Source organism: Puma concolor, chromosome B2 (assembly GCF_028749965.1).
Source record: "Puma concolor isolate L17-30 chromosome B2, mPumCon1.1.hap2, whole genome shotgun sequence".
NCBI classification, from domain to species: domain Eukaryota; kingdom Metazoa; phylum Chordata; class Mammalia; order Carnivora; family Felidae; genus Puma; species Puma concolor.
Window position 1 is genome coordinate 10,991,973 of NC_141671.1, and position 27,318 is coordinate 11,019,290.

The 27,318-nt window shown below is 40.4% G+C and overlaps 1 long non-coding RNA gene across 1 annotated transcript in view; it reads right to left on the reverse strand.

Annotated features, from left to right (window-relative positions):
* Window positions 1-648: 648 nt before the first annotated feature.
* LOC147580723 (uncharacterized) overlaps window positions 649-27,318 on the reverse strand; it is a 59,193-nt gene continuing 32,523 nt past the window's right edge. The window contains exon 2 of the long non-coding RNA XR_015250760.1: window positions 649-787. This is a non-coding gene — a long non-coding RNA (uncharacterized LOC147580723). The remainder of the gene's footprint in view (window positions 788-27,318) is intronic.

Here is a 27,318-nt window from a genome sequence, read left to right on the forward strand (position 1 = left end):
GTAAGCCAAAAAGTAGAAAAAAGTTTAAAGGAGATGGGAAGAAAGTCAGACTTAGTTTTAATTCTGCCTCTGTACCCAGGTGTGACAAGAAGTGGTAAATAAGAAACAACTTGGACCAGCCGAAGACCTTAGTCTTAGCTGGAATCTCCCCTACTCCTACACACAAGCACATACCAGATGGTTCCATGGCAGTCAGGAGGCTTGAAATGAAGCAATCATTTAGCCTGCAGCTGGAATACACAATATTGCCCAGTTTTGGGGTGGGGGGGGGGAGTTCATTTATTCAGCAGAATAAAAGGATTTAATCTCATAGGACATGCAGTTTTCCCATCCTCAAGTTTCTAAAAAATCTCAAACCTAGGGAACAACACACCCACCCCAGCCAAACCACTTTCAAAACCAGATTTAGATATATTCCATTTGAATACACATCTGATAATGTCCTTGGTCTCCATCATATTTATATGGGCTCTTAAGCTAGATTTGACAATCAACATGTCACCATGTTTTTGTGTTTGTCCCACATTGTCATATTTACAGGAAAGCAGCCAGTTTATCACAGTCCATGTGAAGGTTTTCAAAAATCCCAATCTACAATCAATTGCTCAAGTAGTTTCTCAATGTTTAAGCACTCTAACTTTAGATCAATGAGGCTTATCCCAAATCTTTATTGGGTTTTATCCAGTGTACATATAATCATAGCCATATTTATATAATTTTTCCATCAAATTGTTCAGCGACTGAAGACTTGCTACCCACATAGGCCCATTTATTTCTCCTCAGATTCCTGAAAAGACACAAACCAAGGCAATAAATTTATACATGATTCTGCCCAGCTAATTTTCCTATTTATATAACATAAAGGAAGCTTCATAACTTAGGTAAACAAACACAATACTCGTCCTAAAAATAGAGAATAAAAATGGAGTGTGGGTAGTGGAGAGGTTCCAAATCTTCTGGTCCCACCAATATGTTATTTATTTAACAGCATGCAAATTAGTTAACAAGAATACATGCCGGGTTCCTGGGGTAAATAATTTCCATTTCTGTCACTGCTTAGAAACCATGCTTAAGTACCTCCTAAATATTCATGCTACAGAAATAGGACACAACATGAATTAAGGGGAACATCTCTCACTGAAGATTCTCTCCTAAGAAGAAAGGATGAGGAGAGTAGAAAGAGGAAAACATGGTGAGAAAGGGAAAAAAAAGGAAATTTTTCACATTTTTCATCTTCTTTAATTTTTCTACCTGGGCATCTTGGAGTTAACCTGGTCTCCTGCTAAGTTTGTGAGCATCATAGCATCAGGCTCAGGGAAAGCACAAAGCTTCTAGAAATGTTAAAGAAGCAGCCTCCTGAGGAAAAGAGCTACAGGTGGTTAGCATTGTGTATTACTGAGCCAAGTTATTATTCTAAAAACAAAGAGTCTAATCCCCATTTAAATTATCAGCATGTCTGTGCCCCATTGTGCAAATCAACAAAAGCAGCTTCATAAAATACCTCATTAAAATAGATAATTTGTGTCATAACATGCATTGAATATCCATTGCAAGTCAAGCAATACCTTGGCTAAATAACAGATGTCAAATGTCAGATTGTTCCTATGTAAGATTGCACAGATCTGTTATAGTTTAAACAAATAAAAGTGCTTTTCTCCTCGCACTTTGCTATGGATTCAATTGTGTGTCCCCCAAACTCACTATGTTGAAGTCTTCATCCCCAGTGTGACTGTATTTGGAGATATGGTGGTAATTAAGGTTAAATAAGGTCTTAAGGGAGGAGACCTAATCCAGTAGGAACTGGTGTCCCGATAAAATAAGGAGATCAGAGATCTCTCTCAGTATGCACAGAGAAGGGGCTATGTGAGGACACAGTGAGAAGGTGGCCATCCACCAGCCAGGAAGACAGGCTTCACCAGAAACTGATCTTGATGGCACCTTTTTTTTTTTTTGACATACAAAAAGCTGTACATAATTAAGGCATACAACCTGATGAGTTGGGACGTAAGTATATACCCATGAAACCATCACCACAATCTATGCCATACACCCATCCATCACCTCCAAGTTTCCTCCCACCCTCTTACCCTGGGTGTGTGATAAGTACATTTAACAGAAGATCTACCTTCTTAGCAACTATTTAAGTATGCAACACAATAACGTTAACTGTAAGTATTATGCTGCACAGGAGATCTCTAGGGATTATTTATCTTAAATACTGAAACCTTCTACTCTTTCACTACTAATACCGCCCCATTTCCTCTTCCCACCACAGCCCTGGCAACCACCATTCTACTCTCTACTTTTGTAAACTTGATTTTAAATTTTTTTTAATGTTTATTTATTTTTGAGACAGAGAGAGACAGAGTGCAAGTGGGGAAGGGGCAGAGAGAGAGGAAGACACAGAATCTGAAACAGGCTCCAGGCTCTGAGCTGTCAGCACAGAGCCCGACGCGGGGCTCGAACCCACGAACCGTGAGATCATGACCTGAGCCGAAGTCGGACGCTTAACGACTGAGCCACCCAGGCAGGCGCCCCATAAACTTGATTATTTTAGATTCACCATATAAGTTGTATCATGTATTATTTATCCTTCTGCATCTGGCATATTTCACTTCATATAATGCCCTCAAGATTCATGCAAGTTGTGGCAGACAGCAGGATTTCTTTTTTTCTCGTGGCTGGGTAATATTCCATTGTATACATACAACATCGTCTTCATCCATTCATGGACATTTAGGTTGTGTCCATATCTTGGCTATTGGGAATAATGTTGCAAGGAACATGAGAGCAAAGATATCTCTTTGAGATCTTGATTTCAATTTTTTGGGATATACACCCAGAAGTGAAATTGCTGGACCATATGTGGTCATTCTAGTTTTAATTTTTTGAGGAACCTCCGTACTGTTTTTCATTGTGGCTACAACAATTAACATTCCCACCAATACTGTACAAAGATTCCCTCTTCTCCACATCCTCACCAACATTCATCACCTTTTGACACTTTTTTGATAAAAGCCATCCTAACAGGTGTGAAGTGATATTTCACTGTAGTTTTGATTTGCATTTCCCTGATAATCAAGCATCTCTTGGTATAGATATGAAATATGTGTTAGTTTTTGTAGGTCATATTTGGAAAAATGCCTATTCAGTTCCTTTGCCCATGTTTAATTGGGTTGTTTTTGGTAGTTTTTGTTGTTTTGTTTGCTATTGGGTTATAAGGAGTTCTTTATATATCTTGGATATCAACCCATTATCAGATATATGGTTTGGAGATATTTTCTTCAATCCCATAAATTGCCTCTTCATTTGGTTGACTGTTTCCTTTGCTGTATAGAAGCTTTTTAGTTTGATGTAGTCCCATTCGTCTATTTTTTTTCTTTTTTTGCCCATGCTTTTGGTGTCCTATCCAAGAAATCATTGCTGAGGCCAATCCTGAAAGCATCCTGAGCTTGGCCTCCAGCCTCCAGATCTTTGAGAAAAATTTTCTGCTGTGTGAGCCACCCAATCTGTGGTATTTTGTTATGGCAGCCCTAGCAGATTAATATGTGCTTGTTTTATTAGACTTGAAATGTGTAAAATTGCTGAAACAAGTCCCTTAAATAGAAGCCACCCACCTTTATCAGATTTACGAAAGAAACTGGAAACTAGCTGCTAAAGTGAAAGGTCTACATGGGCACAGACCTTATTAATACAAAAATTAAAATGTATCAGGTGCTTTGAATATGCTATACATGGTTCTCAGCATTGACAATGTAATAAGGCACAGAACAGAGCAACTACCTACTTTCACAGAGATTGCATTCTGGTGAGAGAGACAGATAGTAAATGTATAAACAAAGAAATTAAGGGTCGTCTGGGTGGTTCAGTCAGTTAAGCGTCTGACTCTTGATTTCAGCTCGGGTCATAATCATGCAGTTCATGGGATCGAGCTCCACATCAGGCTCTGTACTCACAGTGTGGAGCCTGCTTGAGATTCTCTCTCTCTCCCTGTCTCTGTCTCTCTCGCTCTCTGCCCCTCCCCCACTGGCTTGCACTCTCTCTCGCAATAAATAAACTTTAAGTTTAAAAAAAAAAAGAAAATATTTTGATTAATGGTTCCACGGGAAAAACAAACCAATACAATGTGAGAAGGGGAGGGAAGGAAGGATGCGGGAGGCGATGGAATTTCTAGGAAGGTGGCATCTGAGCTAAAGACAAGATGGAAGTGCTGAAGCCAGCCATAAAGATGAGAGGAAAGATCATTCTGGGTAGAAGGAATATCAAGGGCAAAGACTTTCAGGTGGACACACACTTGATTTGCCAGAGGACTGGAAAGAGCAGGAGTGTCCCTGGGAAATGGTATGTAAGAGGGTGTGCAGTGCCACCATTCTGTAAGGCTAAAGGAAGGAACTAGGAACTCACAGCACAGTACAAAGCAATGGAAGCGACTGGAGGATGGAAGAAAATGGGAAACTATATGATCTGATTTATATTCTCGAAGACCACCTTAGTTACTGGAAGATGAGCGACAAGGAAGGCAACAGGTGATACTGGAAGACCAGTAGGGTGGCACTTGTAATAGGTGAGGGGAAAGGTAAGGGTGACTTAGGTTAGAGCAGATGGTTATGGCAGTTGATTCGATAGAACGGATCCAGGTTGCACATCCTGCAGTTAGAATTACAGCCTTCTGATGGCCATAGGGCTAAAGAAGAAAAGGAATTAAGAATGAATTTTTAGGGGCGCCTGGGTGGCGCAGTCGGTTAAGCGTCCGACTTCAGCCAGGTCACGATCTCGCGGTCCGGGAGTTCGAGCCCTGCGTCAGGCTCTGGGCTGATGGCTCAGAGCCTGGAGCCTGTTTCCGATTCTGTGTCTCCCTCTCTCTCTGCCCCTCCCCCGTTCATGCTCTGTCTCTCTCTGTCCCAAAAATAAATAAATGTTGAAAAAATTAAAAAAAAAAAAAAAAGAATGAATTTTTAGGTTCTAGGTTTAAGAGACTAAGCAGATAGTGCTTGATGTATATACATCTTACTCAGTTCTGTATCTCCATAGTATAGTACCCTGCCTGGCTAAGAAAAGGCACTCAGTCAACATTTGTGAAGGGAAGAGAGAGGGGTGAAGGGGAGAGAAATAAAAGAGAGGAGAGGAGGGATAGAGGGTGGGAGATAAGGAGAACTCCCCTGAGTATACCCTCATGGAAAAGAAAAATCACTGTCTTTTGCAAATACCCAACTATTTAGATAGAAAAAATGCCTGAATTTTTAATATATACTACATAATACATTCATTATACATTCCATAGAAGTCAATACAAGAAGTATTTTGCCTAATAACTGCAAAGCATCGAAAAATTCCAAAAAGCTTTCCAAAGAAAAAGTTCTATTCCAAGTGATTTAGAAGCATGTATTATTTCCTCCTACACAAAACGATACTATGCATGCTACATGACTTTTCAGAGCCAAGTTTGTTTAACCCAAAAATTCATACTTTAACCATGTCTTAGGATAGTCAATATATTATTAAATTTGGAGACAGGTTATTTTGAAGTCTCAGCCTTCAAATATGTCACTTCAGAACTCAGTTAATAGCTGGTGGTTTTACTTTAAACCTTTTCTTAAACCTATCATTTGGATAACTACACTCATTATTTCCTTCCTAGAAATCACTGGAATAGCCATTAGCTCAAAGTTTTGTCTTTTTCTTTTAACTCTGCATAAAAACATAACCATGAAAATTTGCAGAAGTTGCCATGGCCAAAAGATGCTACCTGTAAGAGAAGTTTAACTTAGCATCAGGATTTAAATGATGTATTTCTATGTCTATATTGTAAATGACAAAATGAATACTGGTTCCCTACTGCAAGTGATAAAGAGAATTAAACAACATATAGGGCGAATCTAGAAAGTAGAAAAAGTCAGCCTTGATCATCATCGCAACATGCAAGACATTGTCTGGAAGGCACAGAGTAGGAGGGACGGGGCTGAGACAGTCACACTGAAGGGAGCAGTTTTAAGCCCCAGGCGAGCAGCACAAGGCTAGCACAGCCTGGCCCCCATTAAATGTAACTGTGCTGACTCATGCTAGTCAAAGATATAAGGACTTATCCCACACAGAAGTCCATGAAAGTGTGCCATGTCTAGTAATAGATATTTAATTTCTTGGTTCCTCGGTGGCTAATTCATTTTTTAATTTTGCCAAGCCCCAAGAAGGCACTTAAATGTTAGTACCTAATTCAGTGTGATTATGAAAGAGTAAAATTTGGAAGAGTCACTGCAGAGAGAAATGATCAAGATGCCCCACGTTCGCAAGGATACGGCGCCTGGATGCCTGATGTCTCTCAACCCATCCCCCAGCCACCTCCAACAACAAGAGAGCAATTCAGCCTGGGGAAACAGAGGAATGTGCACATCGCTCGGGAGACCGCTGCAAAAAACACATTATCCTCTTTTCCTCTGTCACCATTTTCTTCATAAAGTGATCTTTCCAAGATCAAACCGGTTAAATGTTCAGATAACCAGGGAGTTCCGCCACAACCTCGGACATACGGTTGACTTCCAAGGGCTTGTCAGAGGCACCTCTCATTCACTAGCCATTTCTTCAGACTCTAAAACCAGGATATACTACAAGACATTTCCATGGCAGGCTCCAGCGTGACACAGGACAAATTCACCCTGAGCCCTGAGGCTCCTATTCTCCCGCGTCCCCTTTTCACGGCAGACAGAACTGACAGCTTTGAGAGAATGTTCTGGTTCTGTCCTCTGAACAGCTGAGAGCAGCTCTCTTTCCAGAAATCCTAATAAGAAAATGCAAGATAAATCCAGCCCAGCAAGAACACTGCACAGCCTGTCTATAAATTCAGCCCCACAAAACAGCCTTGGAAGCCTTCTAAACCCCCCTCTCCCTCCCTCCCTCCGTCCCTCCCTATCTCTCTCTCTCTCTCTCTCTCTCTCTCTCACACACACACACACACACACACACACACACACACACACAATTCCTTGAGTATCTTTATGTATTTACCGTCTTTGTTAGCCTCTACTTCTCACCAACATTGTCAAAATACGTATGCCACCTATTGGCAATTGAGTTTATGACTGACTCTTTTTTAACTTATTTATGGGGGGGGGGTAGGGGCAGAGAGAGAGGGGGAGACAGAGAATCCCAAACAGGCTCCACACTGTCAGCATGGAGCCTGATGTGGGGCTCGAACTCACAAACCATGAGATCATGACCTGAGCTGAGATCAAGAGTTGGATGCTTAACTGACTGAGCCACCCAGATGCCCCATTTTATGACTGATTCTATACAAGTCTACTTTCTGAATTTCTCTGGATAGAATGAAGTGTATCACAAAATACTGTCTAATACAGTAGGTACCTAGAATTACATTTTAAAATATAGCAGAAGAAATGTACTCTGTACAATTACTTTACTTCAGACCATGAAGATAGAGTTTATTTTTATTTTTTTTTGATAGACTTTATTTTTAATTGGCTGATGTATGCCTGTTTTAAGTACCTATTTTCCTAATTGGCATAAGAAGAAATATTGGAAAATCTGTGACTTTGGCAATTACATATTTTGTCTATAGTCATCGATGACCAGGAGGGTTGAATGTCTATCAAGATTGGTGGCTATATCTAGTCCTCCAACGTATAGGAGTTCAGACAGAAAAAAAAAAAATCACAGCAAAGAATACCAAGGAATATGACTTTCTTTCGTAGCATAACACGATTAACCTGTCTCACACAATAACACTGGCTGTCACGCTGGGGAGGGGAACACCATTGTTGCCTGCCTTTAGAAGACTACATGAAAAATAAAGGCTTATATAAGACAGAGCAGTCTGGAAATCTGAGTCTGATTATAAGAAATATTTCATTTTTTAATTCAGCAACAAAACCAACATGGGTGGCAATTAAAGTTTTAGCCTGTGAGAATGTAAAAAGGAAAGTGAAATAGAAGGAGGTGTAAGAAAAGCAATTTTAATCAAGGGAGGGAGAGGGAATTGAAAAGAGGCAGCTTCTTCTCAGCCCTGCCTTCTATCACTTTCCAGAGACAGAGGAAGTCAATTACGTACCCAGCATCACCTAACGCAATTCTGTTCTCTGGCTGACCTTCCCTGAAGACACTGCCCTGCAGGATGTCTTGATGAGTTGCCCTGAACATCAGCAGAGAAAACCTGCACTACCTGTAGATCTAGAGAAGCTCATTAAAAACACACCGAGTGTGACATGGGGGCTGTAAATTACTTTAAAAGTCTCAGATTTTTCTCTTTTCTCTCAAATTGTACAGATCAATTATTAAGCTTTGCAACAGAAAGGTGGATTATAATATGTTTCTATATCACAGCTTTATCAAGCTGCCACTCACTATTCACCAGAAAGAAAGTTTTATGACCACAATAAACCAAGTATTATCTCGGAAAGGAAGGAGAGAATAGAGGAAGCGTGGCAGGGGCTGGAGGCGGGGGGAATGGGAGAAACAGGAAGGGAGGGCAAAAAGAAAAAATAAAAACTATTTACTGGGTAAGGAAAATTTTAACAATAATTAATAAACCAACATTTACTGCACTAATTAGTATCTCCTAGAGGAATACAAATGTGTTTATATCAGCTAAAGACTATCTGATATGACAAGAAAATACCCACCTACCAAACATCAAAAGCATTTCTTTCTTCTCTTCCTCCCTTACTATAGTCAGCACATGAAGGAAGGAAGAATAATTCATTATTTTGTCTCCCACTGCTTTGTATCTTCAACATTTTTTGAATAAATACAAAGTCATAAATTAGCTTGTACCAAAACAGAATTAATTGAATGTCTTAAGTAGGATCATCAAACCAAGGTTTGAGTCAATTTATCTAAGATTTCACTAATGTAGTTTCAGCTCATTAGGGCGAGAACTGACACTAGGACTGGGATGTTATCAGATTGAGAAGGGAAAATACAGAATCAGGAAAACTGGACTCTGTTTTTTCAGGAGAACTTCTTCAAGGTTACCTGATGTGTGCTACAGAGCATAAACAACTCCCCTTCAAATGATCATCTATGATTGAGAAAATAAAGATGCTTTTATAGAATCTGAAGATATTTACACACCCACTGATATGGAGAAGGCTCTGCCCTTCATTCTCTTAAAGGTCCTTTCCAGAAAATATCTTGGAAATGTGGCATGGAACACCAATTGTGTGTGCACACCTGTGTGCATGTAACAGCAATACACACACACATATAACCAAATACAATTATGGAAAATCAGAATATATTCCATGCATGTGTGTTATACATAAATAGAGACAGAGAGATATTATTCTGATTGTTTCCTCAGAAAATAAATGTCTCAGGCATCTAAGTGAAACAAGAATAATTGTACACAGCAAGAAAGAAACTGCTAAATTGTGGGGGAGGGAGATTTTCCCTGCATTTCCGGTAACAGAATCAATAATAATCTGTGACTCTTCCAGCAAAAAGGCTTCTCCACAGGAGAACTCAGGACAGTAACTGAGAGTCCTTACCCGGGTCAGGCCACAGTTGCACACATGCCCGGTTCTGTTCTATTCTTACATTTCCTTAAGGCGGGTTCTTTCCTCATGGACAAGATCTTGGAATTCCTCGCACAAATTTTTGCAATAGTTACTATAAATTAAGAAAAACAAAAGGTTAGACTAAGGAGTAAGTAATATTAAGTAGGCCCCAAAACACAAGGTTTACGAGTGGATATTATATTTAGTTAATCTAATACTAAAGAATCCACATAATTGGAGCAAAAAAAAAATATCACCAAGACTGCATAGCTGGGATAAAATAACCAGAAATAGTTAAAAGTCTAGTTTGGTAGACAGATGAAGTCACTTACTAGATTTGACCATGGTTGTGGTCAAATAAGTTATATACAACCTCTCAGCTTTAATGCTCTCATCTATAAAATTCAGATCCACAATATAGGTTTGCTGTGAGCATTAAAACAGATGATAAATTCAAATCACTTAGCATGATACCCAGCACATAATAAGCACTTGATACATGTCAGCTACACTATTTTTATTATTCATTAGACAAATTCTCATCTTTCGTTTCACTTAGCTTGTCAGCATACCCTCAGACGGTATAACAGAGTAGATGTTAAATACTCCCAGCAACTTTGAAGACAACAACAGTAGCAAATACCTAGTCTTCATCACGGTTTAAAAAATGTAACTGGTTTTGTAAATCAGGGTTAAGAACTTAACAAGATAGATTTTCATTTCTCTTCTGCTGGTGCTGAAAAACCAATGGCTAAAGCAGCTTCATACTCCGGAAAGACCTGTGACGTGTCTAGTTTCACGATACATATTCTGTGCACAGCCTCAGATATTTATGAGGTTAAGCATGTTGAATTTTGCAATGCAAAAAATTAAAATATATATGCATACACGTGTATATGTACATATTCATAAATTCCTGTCACTCTAAAGTCATTCTGTAATCCGTAAGTATGGAATGTTGTACACAACCACACTTTGCATTTTACTGTAGCACCCTCTTAAAACTATGTTTTCACATTTCTAGTTGAGTTGAAATTATTACCAGTGTACGTTTGTGAAGTTTATACTCCGTAATGGAGAGAGTGTTGCTCTTTGCCAGAATTAGAGATGACCTTGCCCAGATGAGGGAAACAAAAGATTGTTTACTTGGGGTGAATTTATATTTATGGCCAGCAAAATATTTCTCTGGTGCCTCTGATGTTCCTCTCTGGTACTATGAGAAGGAAACTTTGGTTAGTTTCTCCCACTCACATCTGAGCAGAGCCGCAATAACAGCAAATGATCCTTGGAAATCACAACCACATTAGGCTGCTGTTCAAATAGCTTTTAGGGTTGTGATAATGGGAGGCTTTCCTAATAACTGGTGACTCTGCAAGACCTTGCCCAGAAGGCCTCCAAATGGCAGCGCACAATTTAAATTTTAATCTGGTAACAGTGGAAATGATGAGATTCCAGCTGGGGACCTTCTGGTCTGAGGGCCGGCGTTCAGCCTCCCCATTAGATGCCCCAAAGCTTCGTTGAGTTGATGAGTGAATGCCCCTACTCTTTTCACTCATTCCCACTCCGTGCCCATCTCCCACCTGATTCCCTGGATGGCAGGAATTTGTGTTGCTTTGCTTCCGTAGAGGCTATCTCAGAGCTGATGAAGCGTCCCCATGTCGCTGTGATCCAACCAAACACGTCTGTGCTCGACATAAATGAGACGGTGCTCTCATTGTTCCGACGAGTGATAACTTTCTGAACTTTTTTCCTTCCATGTGCCGGGCGGGCTTTGGGACATACTTATCCACTTTAAGCTTGAAATGAAAGCTGGCAGATACATGCCATGGGCAGGAGGAAAGTGCTCTATTTTTTCCTACAATAAGCAATAACCCTTAGTATAATAACTCAACACAAGTTAAACAGCGAAAGGGAACATTAGTGGGGCCCTGTCGGCATGGAAGGGAACAGCTGGCCATGTTAGTAATCATTGCCTATCATTACTTGGGAAGTCCACTCCCAATGTCACTACCAACTTGTGTTTCCTGAGTGTTTAGGCAGTAATACGCAACAGATGAGAAAGTATCATAACAGGACATTGGAGGCAGAACTCTAGATTTCAGTGTTTGGCAATTCTGGATTTTGGTTCCAATACACAGGGTGGCGGGGGTTGGGGGGGGCGGGCAGGAACCTACTAACTGAAATAAAGTTGGGAAGAAAATTTTGAAGATTCCTGTATTCCTCTCTCATAGCACTTCCTCACTCATTTTTCAAATGGGACACTTGTTTTTATTCCCAAGGTCTATCAACGGCTCTCATGGATGGTGATGTGTCTCTCAGACACGGAGTCTGAATCTACCAAAAGGGATGAACATTAATACGTGGATGCCTGAAACAGTGCAAACCCAACGGTTTCCACTGGGCTCCATTAGGAAGCCTATTCTAGTACCCCAATACCCTCAGCAGAATTAGAAAGTTGTTTTGATTTAAACATATACACATACACACACGCACACGCACACACGGGAGCAAATTTCTGCAAGGTGGAAATGGGAATAAAAACCAGTGTTTAGGAATTTTTTCTTTTCAGATAGTCATCAAATGAGGTACAATATTTGCTAACAGAGGGTAATTTGAATTATCCACGGATAGTTCAAAAACACAAAGAGTTCATTACCCAGATATCTCTATTTAAAATAGATTTGCTTTTGTTCATCAGTGCAGTGCACATGGCTGGGAAATGGCAAGGTGCCAGGATGAAACTGCTCCTAATTTTCAGAGGAGGCCACCAGCTAATTACACAGACTGCAGGTGTGAAGAGAGAAGCTCAAAGTAATCAATAGCAGTAATTAATCTGCTAGACTGGAGCTAAAGAGCTAACAGCTGGACATCAGAAATGGACACATGCAACAAGATCAGCAATAATTACCTCTTTAAATATTGAATTTCCATAGCAACAATTAGGCTTATAAATAAAGGCTGGAAACCAAGGCTTCAAGGCATGACACTGCGTGGCAAACACAACATTCCCCAAATCAACCCTTTTAATAAGACACCAACAATATGCTTGGGCTGGGTCGACCAGTTTCCGGGGTTGGGAGAAGCCGAGTGTAGCTTCTCCAGCCTCAGCTTCCCTGGCAGCCTGTCAGATCTCTGAGTCACCAAGATGGCCCTAGAAGTGCGCTTTGGGCAAGAGAGCAATGCTTTCCCACATCACCTGGTACAGCAGAGCAACCAGCTACAAGGCACATTTCTCATTTGTGAAACAGGTTCCTTAAAAAAAAAAAAAAAAAAGCACCTGCAAACACAATTCCTAACCAAGGTGTTAGAAACCTCAGTCTTGAAAAGAAGCAATTGAGCTATATTTTGAGGGTTTTTTTCTAAGACCAATATGACCAACAAGAGACCCAGACATTGAGTCTTCTAGGACATTCTTTTGCTTTGTGGCAAGAATACAGAACTTTTTGCTAGTGGGTTTTGGATTATTTTTGAACCAATGGGCAAGAAGAGGGTAGTGGGTAGTTGCTATTGAATGTGAACTAAAAGCTGGCACTATGCTACACACTTTATGTTCTTCATTCATTTGAGCTGAATATTGTTTTGTTTGATGAAGCAAAAGGGGCGCAGGAGGCTAAGGACTTGCCAGGGCTCCACAGCCAATAGCTGGGAAATGGGAGGTCCATAATCTGAACTCAGCCCTGGGAATTAAGTTATTTCAGCAAAGCACTCAAACATCTTCAGGAAGGGAATCTGTTCTCTACAACACTGAAAATTATTACTATAATTTGAAATGCAATTTAAACTATGCTGTTTATGTCCTATCGCTATCACCAAAAAAAAAAAATGTACGGTAGTTTGATTACCCAATAAATATTTCATTTTTCTTTCTTTCCTTTCACATTTGTTTGTTTTGATTTTAGTTCACCACTTCCATGGCCTTTATTCAAACAAATAAGTATTCTGTAGAAAAATATGGACAATAATTACCAATCATTTTCTCATCCAGAATCAAATAAATTAAACTCTGGAATATGGAGCAAGCCTAGCACATTTCATCTTAATCATTAGCAAAATAAAGTAATTTTTATTGAGATCCTATTCTTCACCAGTTACTGAGCAAGGCACTTTTCATGCATTATCTCATTCATTTTTTCAACGTACTGCTATAAACTCTCTAATTATCACCCATTCACACTTGAGAAAAATGAGGCTCAAAGATATGTAATATTCCCACAGATACATCTATCAGTACGAGCTTCCATGAGTTAGGACTCAATTGACACTCTACTTCCACGGTAGATCCCCTTCTGGTGTCACTTTCTTAAGCCATTAACTCCCCAAACACCAGTAGTGGCATTGTTCTGTCCATTCCAAAGGATGCTAAGGTCAGTGGTAGCACGTTGCTAAGGTGCATGTGGTTAAGAACATAGACCCTGAGATTAAACTGGGTTTGAATTCCAGTGCTGAGAGTTGGTAGCTCTGTAATCATGGTTATTCATCCTTCCTGTCAAATGGGCATTATAATAGAGCCTGCATGGTGGTGTTAAGGACTGAGTGAGTTTAAGCCTGTTAAACAATTAGCACGGACAGGGCACAGGACAAGCTCCTTACCACTGCAATGTTACCACTGCTATTCTAACCTTGGCTGTCTCATCCACCCACCTCTTACTCCAGTCACTCCTTTTTCTTTCCACTACCACTAATCCAAGTCAATCCCTTACTCCTGCAATAACACCTTCTCCACCCCCTTGTCCCTGGCATCTCTAACATACCGTCTACACACACAAGGGAAGTACTGGTTTTTGCTATTGTGTAAATGTGCGAACGAATGAAAGCACAGCAGCACCCGTCCTTAAGCACACGAATCCGTGTCGACCAAGACTCACTCAAATAGCCTCAACACCACGACAGACACGCTCCCCAGCAAAACGAGTTCTAAAACAAGCTCTGGGAAGACTGAAAGTGTCCCTTTCCAGGATCCCTCAGTAAAACCGAAGTAGAACTTAGCAACATGGTACGTCTAGATATATACACTTATTTTGTGCAATACATGGAAAGATATGTACATTTTGACTGTTCTCAAGCTAAGCTGCTTTGCAACTGCATATTCAGGGCATGTGCGTGCACACCCGCACGCACAGGCACACTCCCTCATCCATCAGTCCTTCACTTCCATCATTGTTCTACATTTTTCCAAGGTAAGTAAGCAACAGTGACAAATACAAAAAAGAAGGGGCTACACTCTATCAGTGCAAAGACATAAAAATAAGAACTGATCAATATTCACCCTTAAGTATTAATCTACGCCCTATATAATACAGGCATTATTTTTGAAGCTCATTAAAACATGCAATCTTGTGACTTCTCTGAGAGGTCTGGCCAGAAAACTGAGAGGACAAAGGACCATTCCAAAAAAGGGAACTACTTTTGTAAACCCTGTTATTTCAGTCTTTCAAGTACAAAATTTTGTGTGACTGAAGACACTTTTACGGATAAAACACCCATGACTGCCTCATGTTAAATATTCCAGTTTTATATGTAAAAATAATAGGTGATTTCTTTATAAGTAATAAAGACTTGTTAATTTGTATAAATCCACTAGTTCCCAAGTTTGTAATTGAATAGGTGTTTTTGCTAAAGCTTGATCTTTAAACTGCCATTGGGAGGAGATAAGTAAATCAATAGCATCTGGAAGGAGAACACTTATCACCAAACACCTCGTGTCTCCATAAATGATCAAGGACTTCCATTCCACTGCCCAACAAGAAATAGTTGGGAAAGAACACTTCTGGTCTCTCTGCCCTCACTTCCTCTTTCTTATGAGAAGAAAGCAACTTAACAGACACAAGAATCAAGCAGGAGAGAGACATAGACATAAAGAGCAGTAAGCATGTGAACGTAAGCAATGCATTTGGAGTATTTCCTCATGGAAAACCCTACCTAGGCAGGTGAATTTGGGAGGACTATAGTAGTTCACTATAATACAACACCTAATTTGATCTGAATAGGACACTTGGAGACCCTGGTTTTCCACAGAAGTTGGCAAAGACTGTATATTGTTGAATGCCTGAGACTTCCCATTTCTGAAAATAATCTCAAAGAAAAGTGAAGGTGGGTTTCGTTGCATACTAACACCAGGAGGAAATGAACCATGGCTGGTAATTCTGGACCCTAGCGGTGCACTAGACCAACGGTTGCTCAACTATAACCCTGAGTCAAATTCATGCCTTGTGCCATCTGTTCTATTTTTTGTTTTTTGTTTTTCTGCTCCTTGTTTAAATTTATTTTTATTGCAGTAAAATACACATAAAACTCACCATTTAACCTTCATCGGTGCACAATCCAGCGGCATTATGGGCATTCACACTGTTGGACAACCATCACCACTGTCCATCTCCAGAACTTTTTCATCTTCCCAAACTGAAACTCTGTACCCATTAAACACTAATTTCCCATTGCCTCTCCCTCCCTCCCAGCCCCTGGTAATCATGGTTCCACTGTCTGTCTCTATGAATTTGACTACTCTAGGTACCTCATAGAAGTGGAATGATGCTGTGTCTGTCCTTTTGTGTCTGGCTCATTTTACTTCCAAAATGTCCTCAAAGTTCATCCAAATTGTAGCATGTGTCAGAATTTCATTTATTTTTAAAGCTGAATAATGTTCCGTTTTATACATATATATATATATATGTATATATATGCACTACATTTTGCTTTTTTATTTACTGACATTTGTGTTGCTTCCACTTTTGGCTATTGTGAATGACGTTATTATGAACGTGGGTGTATATATAAGCATCTGAGTCCCTGTTTTTTTATTCTTTTGGATACATATCCAGGAATTTCTATATCATATGGTAATTCTATGGTTAATTTTTTGAGGAACCTGATGCTTGTTTTTGTAAATAAAGCTTTATTGGCATATAACCATGCTCATTTGTCTACATGTGGCCTGTGGTTGATTTTAGGCTACAATGGCAAAGTTGAATGGTTATAACAGAAACCACATAGCCTGCAAAATTAAAATACTTACTATCTCCCCCTTTACAGAAAAGTTTCCCAGACCTTTGTATTACATCCCTGTAAGGCACTCATAAAAATATAGACACGTTGAATCAGAATCTCCAGGGGAAGGAACTCCAAAGCTCTGTTTTATTATATATTCTTTCAAAATGATTCTGACATAGATAGTATCTGAGTCAGCATTTGGGGACCCCGGACTAAAAGACCTCCAGAAACTGGCACAAACGTATGCAATGGCCCTGAATGTCCGCAACTGGAGTATTCAATTAACCTCAGCGCTTAATGAACTCTTAATGCACACCCCACAATCGGAAGCATGTATGCCGAGGACTTGGCAGAAGCTAAGCTTGACTGTAAGACTTGTGTCTGAAAGATGAACAGTTTGGGAACTGACGGGAGCCCCACGTTGGACAGATGTATTTTACGACCACCCAGGAGGAGGTATTTGAGTGGCCTCCCTCTTATCAATACACGTAATCGAGCAGCAGAATTTCTCCATCTCAGTGGTCTGTTGTATCGCCTTAACTCAGCATCTCCGCACCCCTGACCTATTGACGGCTCCTCTGCTTTCCAGTCTTCACCATTTTGTTTGCTGCACATTTCCTGAGTCTGCCCATCGATTTCCCTCTCTATCTTTCTGGGGATCTCGGGTCTCTCATCCCATGTTAACATTAGTGTGTGTTCATTTTTGAGACCACAGTGGAGAAGTTCTATCTGCTCTTTTCTTTCCTTTCACGTGTTCTTTTTTTTTAATTTTTTGCATGAGTCCATGGAAAACACACCATTATAGCCTTGTGAGCTAAGTCACCCTCAAGTCAAAAGCATAGTAATAGCATACATAAAAATTCCATTGAGACAAATATAATTTAATGATAAGATCTTTAGAGTATAAAGATAAGTATTTTAGCCCCATCAAAGTCACTATTTCAGGCAACATGTCTGATGAATTAGTAACACAACCTAAGAATTTGGATTTTCCTTGGATGTCATTAACAAATGTACTGGAGCTATCATTGTTCGATGGCACTAAAGGAGAAGATGCATCCACTAGAGACTTGGCCATCCTTCACACTTACGTAGGTGTTTGAGTAGAACTATGAACTTCCCTGATAGTGACTTCTTTTATCATTCTGCAGGAAAATCCTTACATGTTCCCCAAAAACAAGCCATCTCTCTTGATTTTGGCTTGGTGTTGTCCTCTACCTATTAATGGTCCAGATGTACCTATTCTGCACCGATTTATAGTAGCTCAATCCTCACCCATCAGACAGAGCTGAACACTGGGGATTCTCAACGGCGGCAAATATTTTACACCCTGGTTAAAAGTTGTTGGCACAGTTGTAAAGTGTTTGAGTATTTTAAGTAGGCTTCACACTCAGCATGAAGCCCAACATGGGGCTTGAACTCATGACCCCAAGATCAAGACCTGAGCTGAGATCAAGAGTCAGATGCTTAACTGACTGAGCCACCCAGGTGCTCCTAGCATTAGAGTACTTTAGACAAAAGAAACAAAGTCAATGTTTCATCTTTTTTTTTCTTCATAAATGAGGTGCATTTCTTGAGCTCCAGTTATTATTCCAAAACCCTCAAATGCTTTTCTGGTACTGAATATTGTTTCCAACAGCTCTGAGTTCTTGCCCTTTTGAAAATCTTCTCCCTCATCCCCAGGTTAACGGTTATAGGTCTTTCTTTTCAGACACAGTAACACCATGGAACATCCATGGGCTTCCCGGTCAACAGACCTGGTTCTAAACTTAACTCATCACTGATTAGCTACATAATCCTAAGCAACTGTTTTAATTCTTGGGACTCTGTCTTGTCTCTAATAAAATGTGGGTATTAACACTTACTTTGAGAGATTTTTTTAAGACTTAAAAAATTAGAATTTAAGCTAAAAGTTCAGGGTTATACATAAGCATACACTCAATAAAAAGCAACAATTACTATTGTTCATACTGGTCTGGCTGGCTCAAATTACTGTTTTACTTCGTGCTCTAATCTCTCGATTCACACCCTGCTGCTCCCTTCTGCAGTTGACCCTATTTCAAACCATTATCAATACCGCTACAAGTGTGACTTTTCTACAGTATGATCCTGCTTCATTTCACCCCCTGACAAAAGTTAAGCAATGGCTAACACTTTATCCAAAGCAAATCTCCACTCACAGTTCCCTGCGAGAGACTGTATTAGCTTCCTATTGCTGCTAAAACAAATTACCATAAGCTTAGTAGCTTGGAAAAAACACAAATTTATTATCCCACAGTTCTAGAAGTCAGAAGTCTGAAATCAAGGTATTGGCACAGCTGTATTCCTTCTGGTGGCTCTAGGGGAACACCAGTTCCTTTGCCTTTTTGAGCTTGCAGAGGCCACCTGCATTCCTTGGCTCCTGGCCCCTCTCTCAATCTTCAAAGACAGCCATGTGGCATAGTCATCTCACTCTCTGGCTCTGACCTCCCTTCAGATTTCCTCCTCTACTTTAAAGGACCCTTGTGATTACATTGGATCCATTTGTATAGTCCAAGTAATCTCCTTCTCTTAAAGTCGGCTGATTAAACTTAATACCACATGCAACTTTAATTTCCCCTTGCCATGTGACATGACGTAACCACAGGCTTCAGGGATTAGGATGTGGGCATCTTTGGGGTTCGGGGGATGACAGTATTCTCCCTACAACGAGGGCCATGTTTTTCCTTGCTCCTGTGTTTTCCTACATGCTGTTACCTCAACCTAGAATGTTCTTCCCCTGCGTCTCCAACTGAGTCAATCTCATTTGAGAGTCAAGTATCAACTCATTCAATAAACTTTTCTATATCCTAGCCCCATCTGAATTATGTTCCACTCCTCCACGCTTATCTAACACTCTATACATTACTTAATAGTATTTCTACAATGAAGTTGTAATCACTGATTTATTTATATCAGGCACCAGATGAAAAGTGTTGTAGGTTCAGGGCCAGGTCATTGTTTCTGAGTACTAGCCCTTAGCAGGGTGTGAAAATTAAAATAAGTGCAGAGCAGGTGTCTGATGAAAAAGTAAATACACCTTTGGAAAGAAAAAAAAATGTTGTTGTTCTTTGGTTTTTTTAGTTTGTTTTTGCTTATTTCCTGATTTTTACCTGAATTACATTTTAGTTCAAGTTATCAAACATGTGACTACAGGGAAAGTGTTACCATAAAATAGAAATTAAGTCCCTGTAGTTCTCAACACCGGCTTCACCTTGGAAACTTCCTGAGGATGATTAAAAACTACTGATGACTTGGAGTGCCTGGGTGGCTCAGTCAGGTAAGTGTCCAACTCCTGGGTTCATCTCAGGTCATAATCTCACCATTTGTGAGATTGAGCCCCACATCAGAGGGCAGAGCAGAGCCCGCCTAGGATTCTCTCTCCCTCTCTCTGCCCCCTGCTTACTTGCTTGCTCTCTCTCTCCCAAAACAAATAAACTTTAAAAAAAAATTTTTAAGGGGCGCCTGGATGGCTCAATCAGATGAGCATCTGACTTCAGCTCAGGTCATGATCTCACAGTTCATGGGTTTGAGCCCCACATCGGGTTCTGTGCTGACAGCTCAGAGCCTGGAGCCTTTTGGATCCTTTGTATGTGTGTGTGTGTCTCTCTCTCTGCCCCTCCCTGGCTCACGCTGTCTCTCTCTCAAAAATAACATTTAAAAATTTTTTTAATTTTTTTTTTTAAATACTGATGACTCCAACCCAGTCTCGGAGATTCTAGTGTGATTCTGTAGTGTGACCTGGGCAATGGGATTTTTTAAGCTCCCAGAAGATCCCAACGTACAGCCCAGGCTGAGAATCATTGCTTTACACCTATTTCTTGAAGATTTCCTACAGGCAGGGGAGATTTCCTGTGGCAATCTCAAGAACAATATCCTGTATTTTAAGATTAATAATATTTGAGGAGTGACTGCATGGCTCAGTTGCTTAAGCATCCGACTTCAGCTCAGGTCATGATCTCACAGCTCATGAGTTCGAATCCCATGTCAGGTTCTGTACTGACAGCTCAGAGCCTAGAGGCTGCTTTGGATTCCGTGTCTCCCTCTCTTTCTCTGCCCCTTCCCCACTCGTGCTCTGCCTCTCTCGGTCTCAAAAAATAAACATTAAGAAAAATTTTTTAAAGATTAATCACCAGCATAGCTTAATGATCATATATACCACGGCTATGGACCAATGGTTACACTCACTGTTACACTATCTGAAAAAAAAAAAGACAAACTCCATGAGTTTGAGCTCACATTCCCTTTTCTGATAAATTCTTCACATTCTCTTGAAGAAAAAGAAAGCCAAGTTTTATGTGTTTTTATTAAGTGGCTGTGTGCTATGAAGTAGAAATCATCTCAGCCTCTGAGGACCTAATTCTCCTTGTTGTTGCATGACTGGCTCATTAAACTTTAGTGCTTGGGACCCAGCTTCCTACCTCCGGGGCTTGGCCTGGGAGAAAATGGAGACTCACAGAAAAGAAAGGCAAGTTTCTGCCTGTGGAAGCTCTTTGAGGCTGTACAAGGGCAACGCCTAACTCACGAGGACTCCTGAGCCCAGACTATCGCCAAATCATCTATTTTTTGCCAATCTGTCAGTTAGAAAACTAAAAAGCATCAATAATGATATCTGGGGGAAAAAATATTAAACTAAGCTCAAAATGGCTGAATGTACGATATGATGCTGAACGGAAGACATCCTATGCAAGGAGTGTAATACTCATGGAAGACTACACCCCATGGGGAAGAAAATTTGTTTTTCAAACCTCACAACTATTTTTGCACACTTCAAGGTTTAGAGAAGGTTTAAGAGCACAGTACTTTAGGCGTGCTGTGTAAAATTTGCTAAGAAGATATTACTACTGCCTTTGCTTAAAAAGTAACTTGAAAATGCTGAAAAAAATTAGAACACAAATGTATTTTCCCAATTATAAATGGCTATATAGCAAATTGCATAAATCAGAATATCTACTTTCTTGTATAAGTTATCTATTCCTGGGTAACAAATTACTGCAAACTTAGAGGCTTAAAACAATACATATTTATTATCTCATAGTTTCTGTGGGTTAGTAGTCCAAGCACAATTTAATGGAGTCCTCTGCTCTGGGTTCCAGAAGGTTGTAACCAAGGTGTCGAGTGTGTTTGTGGTATCATCTAGAAGCTGGACTGGGGAATAACCTACTCCTAACCTCACTCAAGCTGTTGGTGGAATTCATTTTCTTAAAATAGGACCTAGTGTCCTGTTTTCACACTGGTTATCAACTGAAAGCCACCCTTCTAGAAGTTCCTAGAAGCTTCCTGTTACATGGCCCTCCCAATATGGTCGACTACTTCTTCAAATCTAGCTAGAGAGAGAGAGAGAGTCTCTAGAGCAAGATTACGAGCAAGACCAGGAGTGGCATCTATTACCTTTTCCATATTCTACTGGTTATAAGCAAGTCATGGCTTCTACCCACCCTCAGGGGGAGTTGATTACACAAGGATGCGAACATTAGCAGGCAAAGGTCATTAGGGGGTCACCCTAGAGTCTGCCTGCCACACTTCTTTGGCTACAGCATGATCTGTGGTCGTAGAAGTGAAGATTAAGCTTTCCCATTCCAGCTATCTGAGACAATGATTATGAGTGAAGCTTCTTGGGCCATGGTTTCCTGAGACTAGAAACATTTCTAAGACTTTTCGGTAACTAAGGAGGTCTAACTAGAGAGCAGAGTTAGAGCTCTGTTCTCCCTTTGCTAAGAAAGATAAAGAGATAAGTTAGGAAATATCTGGATATGCTTAAGTAAACTATTCTTGCCCAGTCCCAATCTAAGTGGGATATTTGGGTTTTTCTTCTTTTTTTTAAGAGTTCAGTAAAAGCATTTGCACAGTATTTAAAATAGCTAATTAACTCAGAAGACCACCTGGTAGGATAAAGCCTTGACATAAGGTAGAGCTTTGATTTCAGCTATGTTGCCTTAAACAAGCCAGATATTCTGTGAACACACACTGAATTCAAATGAATCAAGATGCTTCTTTAGTGCCCCATAGGAGATGAGTCACTTGTCCACAGTCACACTGTTAGTAGCTTAGGGTTGTATCGCCAGGTGTCATATGCCAGGAACACTGCCTTTCTGGCATAGTCAGCTATGTGCCTCCACAATTCCTTACATTGTTGTGTGTTTGTGTGTATCTCATTTGATCTTAAAAGTAAACTTTCAGTCCCATTTGAGATATAGGGAAACTGAACTTCATAAAGGTAATTTTCTAAACACTACAAACCACATATGATGAAGCCTAAATACGGGTTCAGATTTGTCAGATTTAAGCAGTGACATGAAGTAGCCCTCTCTCCATTACACCAAGCTGATTTCCCATTGCTCAACAGTGACTCAGCAGGCAAGAGGTACAACAAGCAACATGAAAAGTGCCTCTCTAAACATTCATAAAAGCTCTGCCATACAATCACTGCCATTTTTTGAGCTTTCTCCTGCCATAGTGAAAGGGGACACTTGGCATATACCAGACTGTAGACCGGGTATCATAAACATGCAGTCACTTATCAGATACCAGCAACCACCTCACAGAGAATCTGATCTAATGTACTGCCCCAACACAGCTGGGAAATTTCACTGGCCAATTGCACAGGCAGAAAGATGAAATGAGGAGGAAATATCTACTTTTCACCTCTTTCATCCACCAGTTCCCTTAGGGACATTATCGTTCCTGTTATAGACCAAATATGTGTGCCCCCCAAAAATGTTCAAACCCTAACCTCAAATGTGATGGTATTAGGTAATAGGGTCTTTGGGAAGTAATTAGGTTTAGATGAGTTCATGAGGGTGGAGCCCTCATGATGGGCTTAGTGCCCTCATAAGTAGAGATCAGAGATATCTGTGTGTGTGTGTGTGTGTCTCCATCCCTCTTGTGAAGACACGGCAAGAAGGCAATCATCTGCAAGCCAGAAAGAGGACCCTTACCAGAACCTAACCATGCTGCACCCTGATCTTGGAGTTCCCAACTTCTAGAACTGTGAAAAAAAAAAAAAAAGTTTGTTATTTAAGCCTTTCAATCTATACTATTTTGTTATAGCAGCCTGAGCTAACAAAGACAATTCCTTTCCCTTATGACACTCCTGAAAAGTAGGTGGTTTTCCTCCCTTTACCAGTGAGGAAAATGAAGGCCAGAGACTGAAAGAAATGTTCTCAATAATAAGCTATAGAGATGAATTGCAACCCATTCTACCATTCCAGATGGTCTCCTCTTTACTATTAACAGTGACTACTGGCAAATCACTTGCCTGCCAGAAAACTCTAGTTATATGATCCATTAGCTCTCTTTACTTGAATTGTAGGCTTTCATGATTCTGACTCCCAACAATTAGTTAAAAGGGTTATGGTGAGCGATGTCACCAGGATGGCAAAATAGGAATCCCCAGCCTCCACCCCACCACAAAAGTCAACATTACACAGCTATCCACAAATGAAAACATCTCTTGGAGAGGTCTGGAGCCCACTTAAAGAAACTTCAGCAACATGTTGAAAAAATAAACAAATAAAACTTGATAATGGGAGCACAAAAAGGAAGAATGGAAGTTTCATTTTCCCTGCATCATTCCATCTCCCAAGTTGGCCTTACTCAGTGTCAAGAGTGAACTCCCTAGCTAGAAAGAGTGCCCCTCACAGTGGAAGGAAGAGTGGGATGAGAAATCCATTTCCCCCAAGTCAAGAAGACCTCCTTCCATTTCACCCAACCCAGAGACTGCCAAAGCTGAGATGTATAGAGATATCTAGAAACAGGGAGATGAGCAGGGTTACCAATGGCACCAATTTGGTGGGAGAAATTTCAATTCCCAGTGCCCTGTTTTACAGATAAACCTAGCCACGTTAGCCATGAACAAAACCAATAACCAGCAGTTTGACAGATGTGTTGCAGATTTCACTGGCTTTCCCCCTGCAGGTATCTGCACTCACTGAAGCTAGCTCCGAGTCTCTCCATGCACCCCTCTTCCCCCTACATGCCCCCACAAGGCCCAGGAACCACAACAGCAGCCAGCCTGGGCCTCTGCAGCTGCTCCAGTATAAGACACCAGCCTAGACACCCATGGCTGATCCCTACTGCCATGCACACACTCCAGGCTAACCCCTCCAGCTGTGCATTTACACACTTATCACCAGTCTCCACTGCCACAAACAAGCACAGGGGGAGATTGTGCAGCCACAGGAGAGCATGCTGATATGGAGCTCCCACTGGCTGCTTGTGGACCCAGATTGTACTCTGTCTTCTGTCACTGGCCTGAACCACTGCATTCATCTGCAGCCAGCAACCCCATCTGTGCACCTGTATGCCTCTGGCCCAACCCCCATCACTGGCCTGCACTTCTGTGCACCTGAGACAAGACCCAGGAGCCACAGCATATCAGACAGCCAAAACCCATGCAGCTGCCAGCACACCTACAGTTGGCCCTGGTCCTCGCTGCCTGCCTTAGCCCCCCACACCACTACATATGTGTTTGCAATAGGCCTGACCACTACACAGAAGCCTGCAGCTAGCTCACACACCCAAACATATGTATACCACCAGTTCCAGTCACTACCACTGCTTGTTCTGGTCTCTAACTACCGGGCCTCGATGTAATTCTGAGAATCCCAACAGCCCTTGCAGACTCTATGGAATCCCTTACAGAACTGACCACGCAGCTGTCAATGCTTAGATGGCCCGAGCCAGTGAGCCACTATGCCTCCTGGCCCTACTGCCACCACTTGGTGCCCTGCATCATTAGACATGAGGTCACAGCATACTCCAGTATGCTCCTACCCTTACTGAAGTCAGTCCATAAAGTCTGGAAGAGGTACTGCATCTTCAAATGCAGACACCCATGCAAAGCTACAGGGGTCATAAAGAATCAGGGAAACAGAATTCCACCATTGGAATACAGTAAACCTCCAGCAACTGGACCCAAGGAAAAGGAGATATGGAGTTGTCTGACAAAGAATTCAAAATAATTGTCCTACAGATGCCCAGAGAACAAGGGGACACAAACAATTTAACGATATCGTGAAAACACTACGAGAACAAAATGAGAAGTTCAGCAAAGACTTAGGAAGCATAAAAAAGAACCAAACACAAATATTGCAGTTGAAGAGTACAAGGACTAAACTGAAAAATTCAGTAGAGAGCTTCAACAACAGAACAGATTAAGCAGAAGAAAGTAATCAGTGAGCTCGAAGACATATCTTTGGAAATTATCCGGTCAGAGGAATGAACACCAAAAAACTAAAAGTCAATGTGACTTGTGAGATTCAATTACACATCACTGGACTCGTAGAAGGAAAAGAGAGGGGGAAGGAGGTAGAAAACTTATTTAAAGAAACAATGGCTGAGAACTTCTCAAACCTGGGGAGATATCTGGACATCCAAGTTCATGAAAGTAATAGATCGCCCAAAATGTCCACCCAAAACAATCTTCTCCAAGACATGTTATAATTAAACAGTTTAAAATCAAAGACAAAGAGGGAATTTTAAAAGCAATAAGCAGATTTAAAAGGCAATCAGCAGATTTCTCAGCAGAGACCATTCAGGTCAGGAGAGAATGGAATGATATATGCTAGAAGTGCTAGAAGAAAGATATTGCCAACCAAGGATACTTTATTCAGCAAAGTTCTCCTTCAGAAATAAAAGTTAAATCAAGACTTTTGCTAATAAAAGCTGAGGAAGTTCATCACCACTAGACCTGCCTTACAAGAAAAGCTGAAACAAATTCTTCAAGCTGAACAAAAGGACATGAAGGAGTAACATGAAAACCTATAAAAAATAAACACAGTAGTAATGGAAAGTATACAGTCAGATTCAGAATATTGTAGTACTGTGGGGAATCAAAGTGTACCACAATAGTAATCATTAATTCACAAAAGACAGCAAGAGAGAAAGAAAGGAATAAGGGAGCTACATAATAGCCTGAAAATAGTTGGCAAGATGGCAACAGCAAGTCCTTATCTATGAAAAATTTCTTTAAATGTAACTGGATTAAATGCTCCAATCAAAAACAGTTGAATGGGTTTAAAAAACAAGACACAACTATACGTTGCCTGTAAGAGACTCGCTAAAGGCTCAAGGACACACACAGGCTCAAAGTGAAAAAATGGAAAAAGATACTCCATACAAATGGAAATCAAAAGAGATCAGGGTAGCTATACTTATATCAGCCAAAATAGACTTTAAGTCAATAACTTTTACAGGAGACAAAGACAATCATTATATAACGATAAAGGGACCAATTCGTCAAGAGAATAATAGGTACCCAACATTGGCACACTGAAATGTATCAAGCCAATACTAACAGATTTGAAGGGAGTAATAAAAACAATAATAGTAGGGGACTTCAATACACCACCTCCAACAATGGACTGATTATCCAGACAGAAAATCAATAAGGAAATATTGGATATGAACTAAACTTTAAACTAAATGGACCTAACAGACATATACAGAACATACCATCCAATAGCAGAATACAGATTCTTCTCAAGTACACATGGAACATTCTCCAGGATGTTAAGTCACAAAACAACTATCAGCAATTTTAAAAGATGTAAATTATACCAAGTGTCTTTTCTGACTATAGTAGTGTGAAAGAAAAATCAGTAGCTGGAGTAAAACTGGAAAATTCAAAACTAAATGGATATTAAACAACATATCCCTGAACAAGCAATGGGCCAAAGACGATACCAAAATTCAAATGAAACAATACCTTGAATCAACAAAAGTGGAAACATAACATACCAAAACTTATGGGACGCAGCAAAAGTGGGGCTAAGAGCAGTTGATAGCGATGAATGCCTACATTAAG